The 12,976-nt window shown below is 43.1% G+C and overlaps 1 protein-coding gene across 5 annotated transcripts in view; it reads right to left on the bottom strand.

Annotated features, from left to right (window-relative positions):
* The window catches only part of PTPRT (protein tyrosine phosphatase receptor type T), a 707,111-nt gene that overhangs the window by 159,026 nt on the left and 535,109 nt on the right, over positions 1-12,976 (bottom strand). The gene's annotated exons all lie outside the window — the stretch shown is intronic.

Below are 12,976 nucleotides of genomic sequence, written 5' to 3'. Positions count from 1 at the left end.
TTTAAAGAGACGCCTCTCAAATTGGCAGTTGTAATTCTTTTCCCTATACTCTCCTTGTTTTACCAATTGACACCTGAACATGAGAAAATGACCACCAATCTGTGATTCTCATCTTAAAGTTCAGACTTCATTAACCTTTTGATTGCTGGAATTTAACCTGACAGCTCATCTGGGCAACATGAAAGATTTATGCCAAAAACTCACCTTATATCATTCTTCAGCCTTTTTAAAGACCACTACAAAATACTATGCTAACAAAGCTTCAATGTGCAGTTAATAAAACAGATTTTGACATATAAGATACTTCTGTGTGATTTAATTCAGTGGCTCTCAACCTTTCCAGACTACTGTACCTTCTTCAGAAGTGATTTGTCTTGCAAACCCCCAAGTTACACCTCACTTAAAAACTACTAGCTTACAAAATCAGACATCAAAATACAAAAGTGTCACAGCACACTACTACTGAAAAATTGCTTACTTTCTCATTTTTGCCATATAATTATAAAATAAATCATTTGGAATATAAATATTGTACTTACACTTCAGTGTATAGTATACACCACAGTATGAACACATCAGTGTCTGTATGAAATTTTAATTTATACTGATTTCATTTGTTTTTTTTATGTAGCTTGTTGTAAAACTAGGCAAATATCTAGATGAGTTGATGTACCTCCTTGAAGACCTTTGCATAGCCCCAGGGGTATATGTACCCTGGTTAAGAACCACTGATTTAATTGTTAAAATATTGTAATATCTATCTATCTATATATCTGTATGTGTAAAAACTCCTAACTTCCCCCTCTGATTTTCTAACCACATTCATAGCTCCCTATGGAAGAGATGGTATGGTATAGCAGGTCATGCAGTGTCAAAGCAGCTATATTTATGAAGACTAGTAAGTAGGTTAAGGAAGTTATATGACTTGTTAAGAGACAATGCACTCAGATGAAGAGTATGCAAATCCTCTAAAAAAAAATTGATTTGCTGTACCAGATCAGAGTTTAGAATCCAGCCTTTCCGTGGCCAAAATCTAATGCTTCCGAGGAAGTTAAAAACCCCACAATGAACCTTCTCAATTATGCAATACTGTATGTATAGGCTTGGGAGCATTAGATTTATTTGGTAAATGTCGATTTCACCGGTCTCACACAAGCCAATGAGAAATATTTCTATTGATAACAAACACAATTTACAGATAAGCAAATTAAGAAAAATGCTGCTTGTGAACTTATCAGAGTTTGATATAAGGATATTTACCTTGCATATTTTGATATGGGATGTTGACAATTTGTGTTTTGATTATTATATATCCTTAACTTTTTGAATCATGTCTATTGTCATTAAATAAATTATTGTCTGTCCTCCATAATTCCCCACCATTGTGAACATCTGACTCCAGAAAAATTGGAAAAAATGGTTACAGTCTATAATTTTGCACAACTGTGAAAAATTGAATAGAAAAATAATGAAACAAATGATTAAAAATAAACATCAATATTATCCATCAAACTGATAAAAAATAAAAATCAAGTTCTGCCAAGCCTATATATATATATATACAAAGGATTAAGTAGTTCTTCCTGACCCTTATAGTGATGCCCTTGTGCCCCGAAGCATGGTATTTAATTATTCTGATAATTACATATCTTATTACTTGTGATAAAATCATCTGGTATTATTTAAAAAACAGCCCCATTATGACAACGGCAGAGATAGAAGCCTATGACCAAGGCTTGCAGCTCTACTCGTCAGGGTTAAGGCACATTAATGGGATGGCTCAGGGAAGCTTGTAATGCTTCTGCCTGTGCTGTATCTTTTCTGGTGTTACAAAGATGACATCAGTCTCTGCAGCTGACACTTTTCACCAGCACTCAAATTCACAAAAACATTAAAGAAAAAGAAAACAAACAAATCTTGCCTGTGTTTAGCAGAAAACACCTCCCGTTAGTTTACCCTCAAACTCTTTCCTAAATTAAGCAGAACACCATGCAGGAGAAACCCAGCTCAGGTGAGTTCAGAATACATGCCCTAAGGTGTATTATGGGAGATGTTAATTAATACAGACAAAATTGATAATGTTTATTTATTATTAGATAATATAAAGCTAATAGATCTAGTCTGTTTCCCCTCCATCCCGTCAACCAAGTCATGTGATGCATACACTCTGCGTTTGAATACTAGCTTACAAAAAGCCAACCAGAACTCTGTAAGACAAGGCATGTATGCGCCTATTGCTATACCACAACTGAGTCATCAAGACTACTAGGAGCATGATTTAAACATCAGGTCCTTTTTGCTGTGTCAATTATCTTTGATTCTCTTATTTATTTTCAAGCATTTATAAGAGGTGTAATGTGTTTATGCTCTGCAAAGGCTCTGTCACTTTAAAAACAATACATTGCAACCTTTTGCATGAAATTAATGAATTCATTATCAACATAAAGGACAGACAAGCTCACATGTAGTCAGTAAAAATCCATTAAGAAGTCTCAAAGCAATGAACTGAATAGCACAGTTCACTGTGCAGCTGCCATGATGTATGCGCCAAAACCACCAACTGGGACAAAAAAAGAGAACCCCAGTAAAGCTCTTAGCTTTATACCTCTTTCTTTATTCATTTCATTCTTCCCTCACACCAGAATCATGCTGATCAGGCTTGCAAACAGTGTTCCATGAAAACAGAAATACATACGGTGCATTAGAAATACAGGTACATGAAAAAGAACACCAGTGACAAAAACAGAGAAAGTGAGCAGCTACCAGAACAAGATCGTAACACCAACACTTGCCAACCGGTACTTGAAGACCTCTGTTCTCAAGAGTCTGTGAGACAGAGAGAAGAGAGTGGACTGAGAGAAAGGAGAGAAAAGGATGGTTTGAAGGAGAAAGTAATAGAGTTATGGTCCGAGAATCAAAGAAGAGACAGAGGTGCACGGACCAGGGGAGAGGAATATGGCCTGAGAGAGGATTTCAAGTTCCCCAGTCATGGAAGAGAAATACCACTAAGCGATCTATGCCTCCAGCCAAAAGTTAACAACCCCGCTTGACTTTCAAACATCCAACTCTCTTAAGAAACTTCTTATGGACATTTCAAAGATGTAGAATTGTTCCTAGGAATAATTTCAAGGAGAGAATGAAATCAAGATAGTCATAGGCTGCTCCTGGAAAATTCACCAATAGAATGTCTAAATATGTCAGCTAGATTATTCGGTAAGAGTTATTGACTCAGCTTTACTCAGCAGAGGTTCAAATAAGTATAGAGGTGGAAGGACCCTGAAACTCCTAGGGGTAGTGTAGGCTGCTGGCCTGTTTCCCAGTCCAGGAAGGACTCTCTGTCATAACTCAAATATTTTTCAGGCCAAAGTTTCATTCTTCAACATTAAACTTAGGGAAAACGTCAGCACAAAAAGTAGTTCCTTTGCCAACCCTGAGCTGCAACTCCCAGAGGGTTTCTCCTTGCCTCTCATTACTGTAAGATTTTTTTTTTTTTAAGTCAAGTCCCTAGAGGGGTGACATCAGGACTCAAGAGTTAAAGATTAGGAAGAATTTTTAATTTTGGTTTCAGCTGTCTTAATGTTCCCCATTTCCTTCCCCAGGAGTCTCTTGCTTGTCCTCTGATGCCTTTCAGATAGAATGCCGATCACACCAATAAAATTCCAACCAGCGGAAGCTTTGCATGGAGCCCGGCACTTCTTGTGTAGCACCATCTCCTGGAACCCCTGACACTTTCTGTATCACTGAGATGTTTGCAGGCAGCATTTTCAAAGGATTTTCCTGGATCTCAACTGATCCAACATTTTAAGGCTGCTGGATTGGGCTTCTGGGGCAACACAGATACTTCATAATTGCTGCCATTTTGAGAAATTCTTCAAAAATATTATCTAAGTTTTTACACTGTCCTCATCTCCATAGTATCAGAACACCTTGCCTCTGTTACACTACTCTACAGCCAAAATGCTTCTGAAATAAATGTAGTCAAACTTTACTAATTCTGGGTCACTGAGAATGAAAATGATGCTTAAAATTGTTGATTGGCTCTAGTTTTCAAGATATGCTATTGGGTCAGTATATACAACCCTTGACTTGGGAATGGCAGAGGATAAGTGAGTTATAAAGGGAAGGGATCTCAATTTAAACCAGAAATGACTAAAATACATCTTTGACTGGATCTATGAATAAATCTATGATTGGGTTTGGATAGTACTTGCTTTTTAGGCAAAACAATGAATGATGCAATCTGAAGCTGGTATTGCGTCATACATGATATGAATTGCATCGTGTTATTCCTAGAAGTCATGGATGATGCAATCATAACGGCACTTACATCACTCCGCTGAACAAATTGCCCTATATTAGCTCTAGAAATCATACAGTGTCGTGCTCTCTTATTTGTGAGTGTTTGATTTTGCAGAGGGACACATTTCTGTTTAGCCAAAGTGGGCAGAGATGCCTCGTACTTGTGTGAACAGTGCAGATAACTTCTGCTATGTTTGTGATGAAGTGACTTTTGCATCACAAAAGCGCAGTATAACCACTATGGTTAAGAAAGCCTATCACCTTTATTTTGGCTGCAAAATTGGAGATCAGGACAAGAGGTGGACCCCACACATATGCGACAACACTTGTGCAACAAATCGCCAGTGGTTGAACAGGAAAAGGAAATCTATGCCTTTTGCAGTGCCAATGATTTGGAGAGAGCCAACAGATCATACCAGCAATTGTTACTTCTGCATGGTGCCTCCAGTTGGGAAAGGTGTGTCAAAGAAAAAAAAGTGGACTGTGCATTATCCAAACATTCCATCAGCTATACGCCCAGTACCCCACGGAGAAGGACTGCCGGTTCCTGATGCACCAGAATCATTCTCACTTGAGTCAGATGAGGAAGAGGAAGAGGATGAAACTTCTGGTCCTGAACCATCAATGTCACAGGACCCACATTTTCTCCCATCCTCCTCCTCTGAACCACACCTCATAACATAAGGTGAACTGAATGACCTTGTCAGGGATTTGGAACTACCCAAGAGTAAGGCAGAGCTGTTGGGCTCCAGACTACAGCAGTGGAATCTCCTGGCAGGTGATGTTAGGGTTTCCATGTTCCGTGACTGTCAAAAGGATCTTGTCCCATTCTTCTTCATGGAAGGTGATCTTGTAGCCTGCAACAACGTCGATGGTGTGATGGCAGCCCTCAACATCGGTCACGATCCAGATGAGTGGAGACTGTTCATTGATTCATCGAAGACGAGTCTTAAAGCTGTTTTACTGCATAATGGCAATGTTTTGCCATCAATTCCAGTTGGTCATGCAGTCCATATGAAGGAAACCTATGACAACATGAAACAACTTTTGAGGTGCATAAACTATGACCAACATCAGTGGCAGCTTTGTGGCGATTTGAAGGTTGTTGCTCTCTTGCTTGGTCTGCAGACTGGATATACAAAGTACTGCTGTTTTCTCTGTGAATGGGATAGTCATGCAAGAGATTCCCACTACATCAAGAAAGATTGGCCACTCCGACAGTCATTGGAGCCTGGGAGGAAAAGTGTTCAGCATCCCCCACTTGTTGAATCAAGGAAGATTATGTTACCATCCTTACACATCAAACTGGGTCTGATGAAGAACTTTGTTAAGGCCATTGACAAAACACAAGCAGCTTTCAAGTACCTCCGTGGAAAATTTCCAAGGTTAAGTGAAGCTAAGATAAAGGAAGGTGTCTTTGTTGGTCCTCAGATTCGTGAACTTCTTCGAGATGATGTATTTGACCATGCACTGCGTGGCAAGGAAAAGATGGTATGGAAAGCCTTCCAGTTAGTGGCAATAAATTTTCTCAGAAAAAACAAGGCAGACAATTACAGGTTGTTGGTGGAAAACCTCCTCAAGGCATACAAAAGCCTTGGTTGAAACATGTCACTAAAGATACATTTTTTGCACTCTCATCTAGATTTTTTTCCACCGAACTACGGAGCAGTGAGCGACGAGCACGGCGAGCGATTTCACCAGGACATTGCAACAATGGAGAAACGCTATCAGGGCAAATGGAGCCCATCAATGCTTGCAGACTATTGCTGGACAGTGACAAGAGATGCTCCATTTAATGAATACAAGAGACAAGCCAAGAAGCGCCGAGTAGACACTGAATAGGACTAAACTATGTACATAATAGTTTTTTGCCTTTTGTTTCATAATAAATTTTATTTATATAACCCTTTTGCTGATTTTTAAAGTGTTACATAAACAGGACAGGTAAAATATTATCATGTAAAGCAACCATAAACACATGAAAAGACCTAGGTTTACAATTTATGATTAAAACTCTACTATCTACACAATATACATAGACATAAAATGTAAAAACCTAAATATCTTAGAAACAGTAGCCAATCAGTTGTTTTAATTGTCATATTTGAATTCAGCACATCAAAATACATAATAAATAGCCCATTTTATCTCTGAAGCAGACGACTTCTCAAAAATTGTAGACCAATGTTATTGCTAGCTACAGATCATGAGTACTGAAAAGTTCAAGCTTTTGTGCCTGCTAAACAACCTCCCTTTAGCTACTCACCATGAGGAAAAATACAGCAACACAGGACATCAGTCATGTCCTAATATTGAAAGTGACTTGGGTTTAGTTTAGTTTAATTCTAAATGAAACTGATATACAATGAACCCTTGTTTGAAATCCTACAGCAATAACCTAAGTAGGACTCTTTAGGCTACACTGTATTGTCTATACCCCAGATAAACTACAGCAGACCAGACTTAAACACAGAGTAATTTATGTGGCTGTATTGTATGCGTGCATTAGTTTTAATTATATACTCATATGCTTCCTCTCAAAAGCCAAAGAGGCAACGATAATAAGAATGATTATGTCTGTAACCATAACTGCATAGTTATTACTTATACCTCCACAATAGAAAAATATTGTAATAGAAATCTTTAAACCCGGAGAAAAGGGCCTATATATAAAAGGTGCAGTAAAAACTGTCATACTGGATCAACCAATGAACCATCTATTCCTGTGCCCTGGAAGTAGTCAGTACCAGATGCTTCAGAGGAAGGTGTATGGAACACCATTATGCACCATTATGAGTTACCGCCACTTAGGGGAAGTTTCTTCCTAACCCAGGTAGTTATGCTTTTAAGGACCATTCTGGGTCAGGGGTGGGTGGAGAGAGTGGGTGTTCCAGGAGGCATTGTGACTTGGATAGGGGGCACAATGCCTACTTGAGAGCCAACGAGCATAGCCACCTTGCCAGCCATGGCACTGCCTCACTGACTAGTGTGAAGAAGAAATGAGCCCATAACTCTGCTCCTTTGGACAAGCCTCGCATGCACCTTGTGCCTTCCAAACAACAGGAGTGTGATTGTGCTGCAGGTGCAGGAAGGGAAGGACCCTTATACCCCAATGCAGAAGTCTGGCACAATCAAACCCCAAATTATCAAACAGCAGCATTTCACTTGATTAGGCACTATTGGCAGGTAAACAAACAATAGGGGCCCCAAATGAGATCAGGGCCCTGCTGTGCTAGGTGCTGTACATACACACAGGAAGAGACAATCTTTGTTCTAAAATGGCTTACAACGTATCTCCTTTAAGTTCCAATTCCTTATTGTACTGAAAATACCTTTCAAGCAGGAAACACACACACAGAGGTGCACATGGCTAAGCACTGAAAGATACCCACACCCAGCCTGCTTCCAAAAGTTAATACAAAGCTAGAATCTCCCCAGGAAGTCAACCCCAATTCCACTTTTCTTAAACCGATCTATAAGTCAAGAAAATGAGGGTCATTACAGCAGGTAAGCCTATCACTTAGGTATAGCATGTAAATATTTTTCTCATTGCAAATGAATGTATAATAGAGACTACAATATAATAGAAAACTGACTGAAAATTCATAGAAATGCCATGGGAAAATTTTCATAATGGACTTATTTTCTGAAAAAAGACATTATTCACAGAATGTGGTAAAAATATAGTGAATTGGGCTTTGAGAAAAATTGCAAGACTGTTCAATAAAAAGACAAAATACCAACACTCTTCAGGCAGCAGGAGGTAAAACGAAATATAGGAAAGTTCCCCTGAATAAAAAAAACTAAAACTGGAGGAGAACATTTACTGCTCTCCTCCAGCATAGCAACCTTTCTAAGGGATTCAGATAATGGGATCTTAATTCTAGTCATGTTGGGAGTACAAGAAATGAGAGTTAGAATTTTAAAATGGGTACCACTGGAAAATTGGAAAGGCTAGTGGAGACCAGATCAACAAGTGAAATATAAAGAAAGGATCTGCCCTAAGTCTAACTGGCTCTTTCACTTAGGAGTATCCAAGATTCAGAGTTACAGCCGTGTTAGTCTGTATCCGCAAAAAGAAGAACAGGAGTACTTGTGGCACCTTAGAGACTAACAAATTTATTAGAGCATAAGCTTTCGTGGACTACAGCCCACTTCTTCGGATGCATATAGAATGGAACATATATTGAGGAGATATATATACACACACATACAGAGAGCATAAACAGGTGGGAGTTGTCTTACCAACTCTGAGAGGCCAATTAATTAAGAGAAAAAAAAAAACAAAAAAAAAAAAAACTTTTGAAGTGATAATCAAGCTAGGCCAGTACAGACAGTTTGATAATAGGTGTGAGAGTACTTACAAGGGGAGATAGAGTCAATGTCTGTAATGGCTCAGCCATTCCCAGTCCTTATTCAAACCGGAGTTGATTGTGTCTAGTTTGCATATCAATTCTAGCTCTGCAGTCTCTCTTTGGAGTCTGTTTTTGAAGTTTTTCTGTTGTAATATAGCCACCCGCAGGTCTGTCACTGAATGACCAGACAGGTTAAAGTGTTCTCCCACTGGTTTTTGAGTATTTTGATTCCTGATGTCAGATTTGTGTCCATTAATTCTTTTGCGTAGAGACTGTCCGGTTTGGCCAATGTACATGGCAGAGGGGCATTGCTGGCACATGATGGCATATATCACATTGGTAGATGTGCAGGTGAACGAGCCCCTGATGGTATGGCTGATGTGATTAGGTCCTATGATGATGTCACTTGAATAGATATGTGGACAGAGTTGGCATCGGGGTTTGTTACAAGGATAGGTTCCTGGGTTAGTGGTTTTGTTCAGTGATGTGTGGTTGCTGGTGAGTATTTGCTTTAGGTTGGGGGGTTGTCTGTAAGCGAGGACAGGTCTGTCTCCCAAGATCTGTGAGAGTAAAGGATCATCTTTCAGGATAGGTTGTAGATCTCTGATGATGCGCTGGAGAGGTTTTAGTTGGGGGCTGAAGGTGACAGCTAGTGGTGTTCTGTTATTTTCTTTGTTGGGCCTGTCTTGTAGGAGGTGACTTCTGGGTACTCGTTTGGCTCTGTCAATCTGTTTTTTCACTTCAGCAGGTGGGTATTGTAGTTTTAAGAATGCTTGATAGAGATCTTGTAGATGCTTGTCTCTATCCGAGGGATTGGAGCAAATGCGATTATATCTTAGAGCTTGGCTGTAGACAATGGATCGTGTGGTGTGTCCTGGATGGAAGCTGGAGGCATGTAGGTAAGTGTAGCGGTCAGTAGGTTTCCGGTATAGGGTGGTATTTATGTGACCATCGCTTATTAGCACAGTAGTGTCCAGGAAATGGACCGCTTGTGTGGATTGATCTAGGCTGAGGTTGATGGTGGGATGGAAATTATTGAAATCATGGTGAAATTCCTCAAGGGCTTCTTTTCCATGGGTCCAGATGATGAAGATGTCATCAATGTAGCGCAAGTAGAGTAGGGGCGTTAGGGGACGAGAGCTAAGGAAGCGTTGTTCTAAGTCAGCCATAAAAATGTTGGCATATTGTGGGGCCATGCGGGTACCCATAGCAGTGCCGCTGACTTGAAGGTATATATTGTCCCCAAATGTGAAATAGTTGTGGGTGAGGACAAAATCACAAAGTTCAGCCACCAGGTTAGCTGTGACATTATCAGGGATACTGTTCCTGATAGCTTGTAGTCCATCTTTGTGTGGAATATTGGTATATGCAAACTAGACACAATCAACTCCGGTTTGAATAAGGACTGGGAATGGCTGAGCCATTACAGACATTGACTCTATCTCCCCTTGTAAGTACTCTCACACCTATTATCAAACTGTCTGTACTGGCCTAGCTTGATTATCACTTCAAAAGTTTTTTTTTTTTTTTTTTTTCTCTTAATTAATTGGCCTCTCAGAGTTGGTAAGACAACTCCCACCTGTTTATGCTCTCTGTATGTGTGTGTATATATATCTCCTCAATATATGTTCCATTCTATATGCATCCGAAGAAGTGGGCTGTAGTCCACGAAAGCTTATGCTCTAATAAATTTGTTAGTCTCTAAGGTGCCACAAGTACTCCTGTTCTTCTTTTTGAGTATCCAAGAGTTTGTCAGAGTAAATTGCTACTCATTATAAACTTGACCACCGATTCATATAACACATTTAATTAAACCAAGTAACACTAGAATTTGCAAACTGGTTCAGTTTATCTATGAGCAGATATGGGGTCAACTTTTCAAAACAGCCTGTCAATGGGACTTATGGGCCTAAAGTCACTTGAGAAAATTAGACTGGCATTTTTGAAATTTTACTCCCGGAGTCTATTTTCAATAGTATAATGACAGGCATGTGAGAGCTCCAGATCAAAGGCAATTATGAGAGAAGAGGGGAAGCTAGTGGAGGTCGAGTGGCTTAGAGAAGTGTTTTGGTGGGTTTAGCTCAGTTCTTTCTGGGCAAATATCACAACAGCCACCATCACAAGCAGCACTAACTCACATCTTAGGCAACCCTGGCAAGGACTAAGTAGACATGGAGAGTGAACTCAATGGGATTTCTCCAGAATATGATGCAGTGGGGGAATTAGAGAAGTTTGTCCTACTGCCATCAGTAAAGGCTAAATAGAAAACTTTAGTCTTCTGTGCTGACACCTTTAATCAACATGAAATTCCCTTAAAGAACACACTTTTTAAAATGCAATATGCCATCTGCACACACACACACACACTCTAAATTCCACCATTGCCCATCTCACCAATGTTTTCTCCATCTCAGGGATTTCTGGAAACGTGGTCTGCAATGTCACAGCTCCAGAACAAGGGCATGAGTGTGGTTTCCTGCCCACAAATACCTTTGTGCAGGGCCGGTGCAAGGAAGTTTCGTGCCCTCGGCGAAACTTCCCCCTTGCGTCCCGTCCCCCCCAGCTAACCTCGCCCCCCCTCCCACGGCAGCTAACCCAGACCCCCAGCTGGGGAGCCCCCCCCCCACAGCAGCTATCCCCACTCTGCAGCTAACCCCGCCTGGGGAGCCCCCCCTCCCCCGTGGCAGCTAACCCTAGCCTCCTCCACTGAGCACGCCGGCACCGCTCTAATTCTCCTCCCCTCCCAGGCTTGCGGCGCCGATTGGAGGAGACTTAGAGCAGTGGCTGTGTGCTCAGCGGAGGAGGCAGAGTGGAGGTGATCTGGGGCAGGGAGCAGTTCCCCTGTGCGTCCCCCCATGTTATTGCGGGCGGCCCCCTCCCCCCCCCCCCCCCCCCCGCCCCAGCTCACCTTCACTCCACCTCCTCGCAGCGGTGGCAGGTTTGTAGAAATTTTGGTGGTTCCCAGAACCCGCGCCCGCCCAAACTCTGAGTTTGGGTGAGGGAGGAGGTCTGGGGTGCAGGCCCTAGGCTGGGGCAGGGGATTGGGGTGCAGGCTCTGGAAGGGAGTTTTGGGATGGGAGGGGTGCAGAGGGATGGGGTGCAGGGGTGAGAGCTGTGGGGTGTGGCTGCAGATGAGGGGTTTGGAGTGTGGGAGGGGCTCAGGGCGAGAGTTGGGGTGTAGACTCTGTCTGGGGCTGGGAATGGGGGATTTGGGGTGTGGGAGGGGCTCAGGGCGACAGTAGGAGTGTGGGGGATGAGGGCTCTGGCTGGGACTGGGGATAAGGTGTTTGGGGTGCTGGAGGGGCTCAGGGCTTGGGCAGAGGGTTGAGGGTGCAGTGGGGGAGTGAAAGCTCTGGCTGGGGGTGTGGGCTCTGGAGTGGGGCAGAGCTGGGGATGAGTTTGGGGTACAGGCAGGCTGCTCTGGGACAGGACCCAGAGAGGAGGACTCCCCCCAGCTCTTTCCCTGCCGCCAGCAGCAGCAAGCTCTGGGGTACGAGCCTCCCTTTCCCACCCCCCCTCCAGCAGCACACTCACCCCCACCACTGTCACTGCATGTGCTCCTAGGGTCCCTCTCAGGTCCTGGAATCTCCCTTGCCTCCCCCATGGTGGGGCGCTGCGTGTGCCTCCTCCCCTGCTGTTGCCCCTGACTGTAGCCTCACTGGGGGTGAGGGATGGGGGTGCCTCCTGGCTCAGCATGGGGCAGGAGCGGTGACTACGGGCAGGGGGGTCCCCTGTGCTGCTGGAGGGTCCCATTGGAAAATGAAAGGGTCTGAGGGGGAAGGGCAGGCTCAGAGTCAGTCTGTCCTAGCAGTGGACAAGGGGGGGGAACTAGGACCCTGCGGCAGCAGTTGCTGCAGGGAAGCAGCATGGAGGAGACAAAGACAGACAGGCTCTACTCCCCGACAGAGAGGCTCTGCTCCTCTGCTCCGGGGGCCTGTGAAAGGCGAGCGGGGGGCGGGGGCAGCAAGTCGGGACCGGGGACACTCGGGGAAGGCGTGGGGGGGCTGCAGGTGGGGCCAGGGGGGACACACGGCCCCAATTATTGCTGGAGTTTGTCCTCTGGCTTTGAATTGCTGGTGCCCGAGCACCACATGGATATGGAAGTCGCTGCCCATGCCTCCTCGCCTGAGCAGGCTTTTAGGCGTCCCCAACCACTAGGCGCCCTAGGCGGCCGCCTAGTTTGCCTAAATGGTTGCACCGGCCCTGCCTTTGTGAGCAGAATCCCAGTTTGCCTAAAACAGCAGACCTGGAGTATAAGTCGAGCCTCATTGCTGTCTGACCTAACTCAGCTGTTGGGGTCAGAATCTGTGCTCATCTCAGCT

Source organism: Trachemys scripta, chromosome 12 (assembly GCF_013100865.1).
Source record: "Trachemys scripta elegans isolate TJP31775 chromosome 12, CAS_Tse_1.0, whole genome shotgun sequence".
NCBI classification, from domain to species: Eukaryota; Metazoa; Chordata; order Testudines; family Emydidae; genus Trachemys; species Trachemys scripta.
The sequence above is the reverse complement of the archived record's forward strand: the minus strand, read 5'-3'. Positions and strand labels throughout refer to the sequence as shown.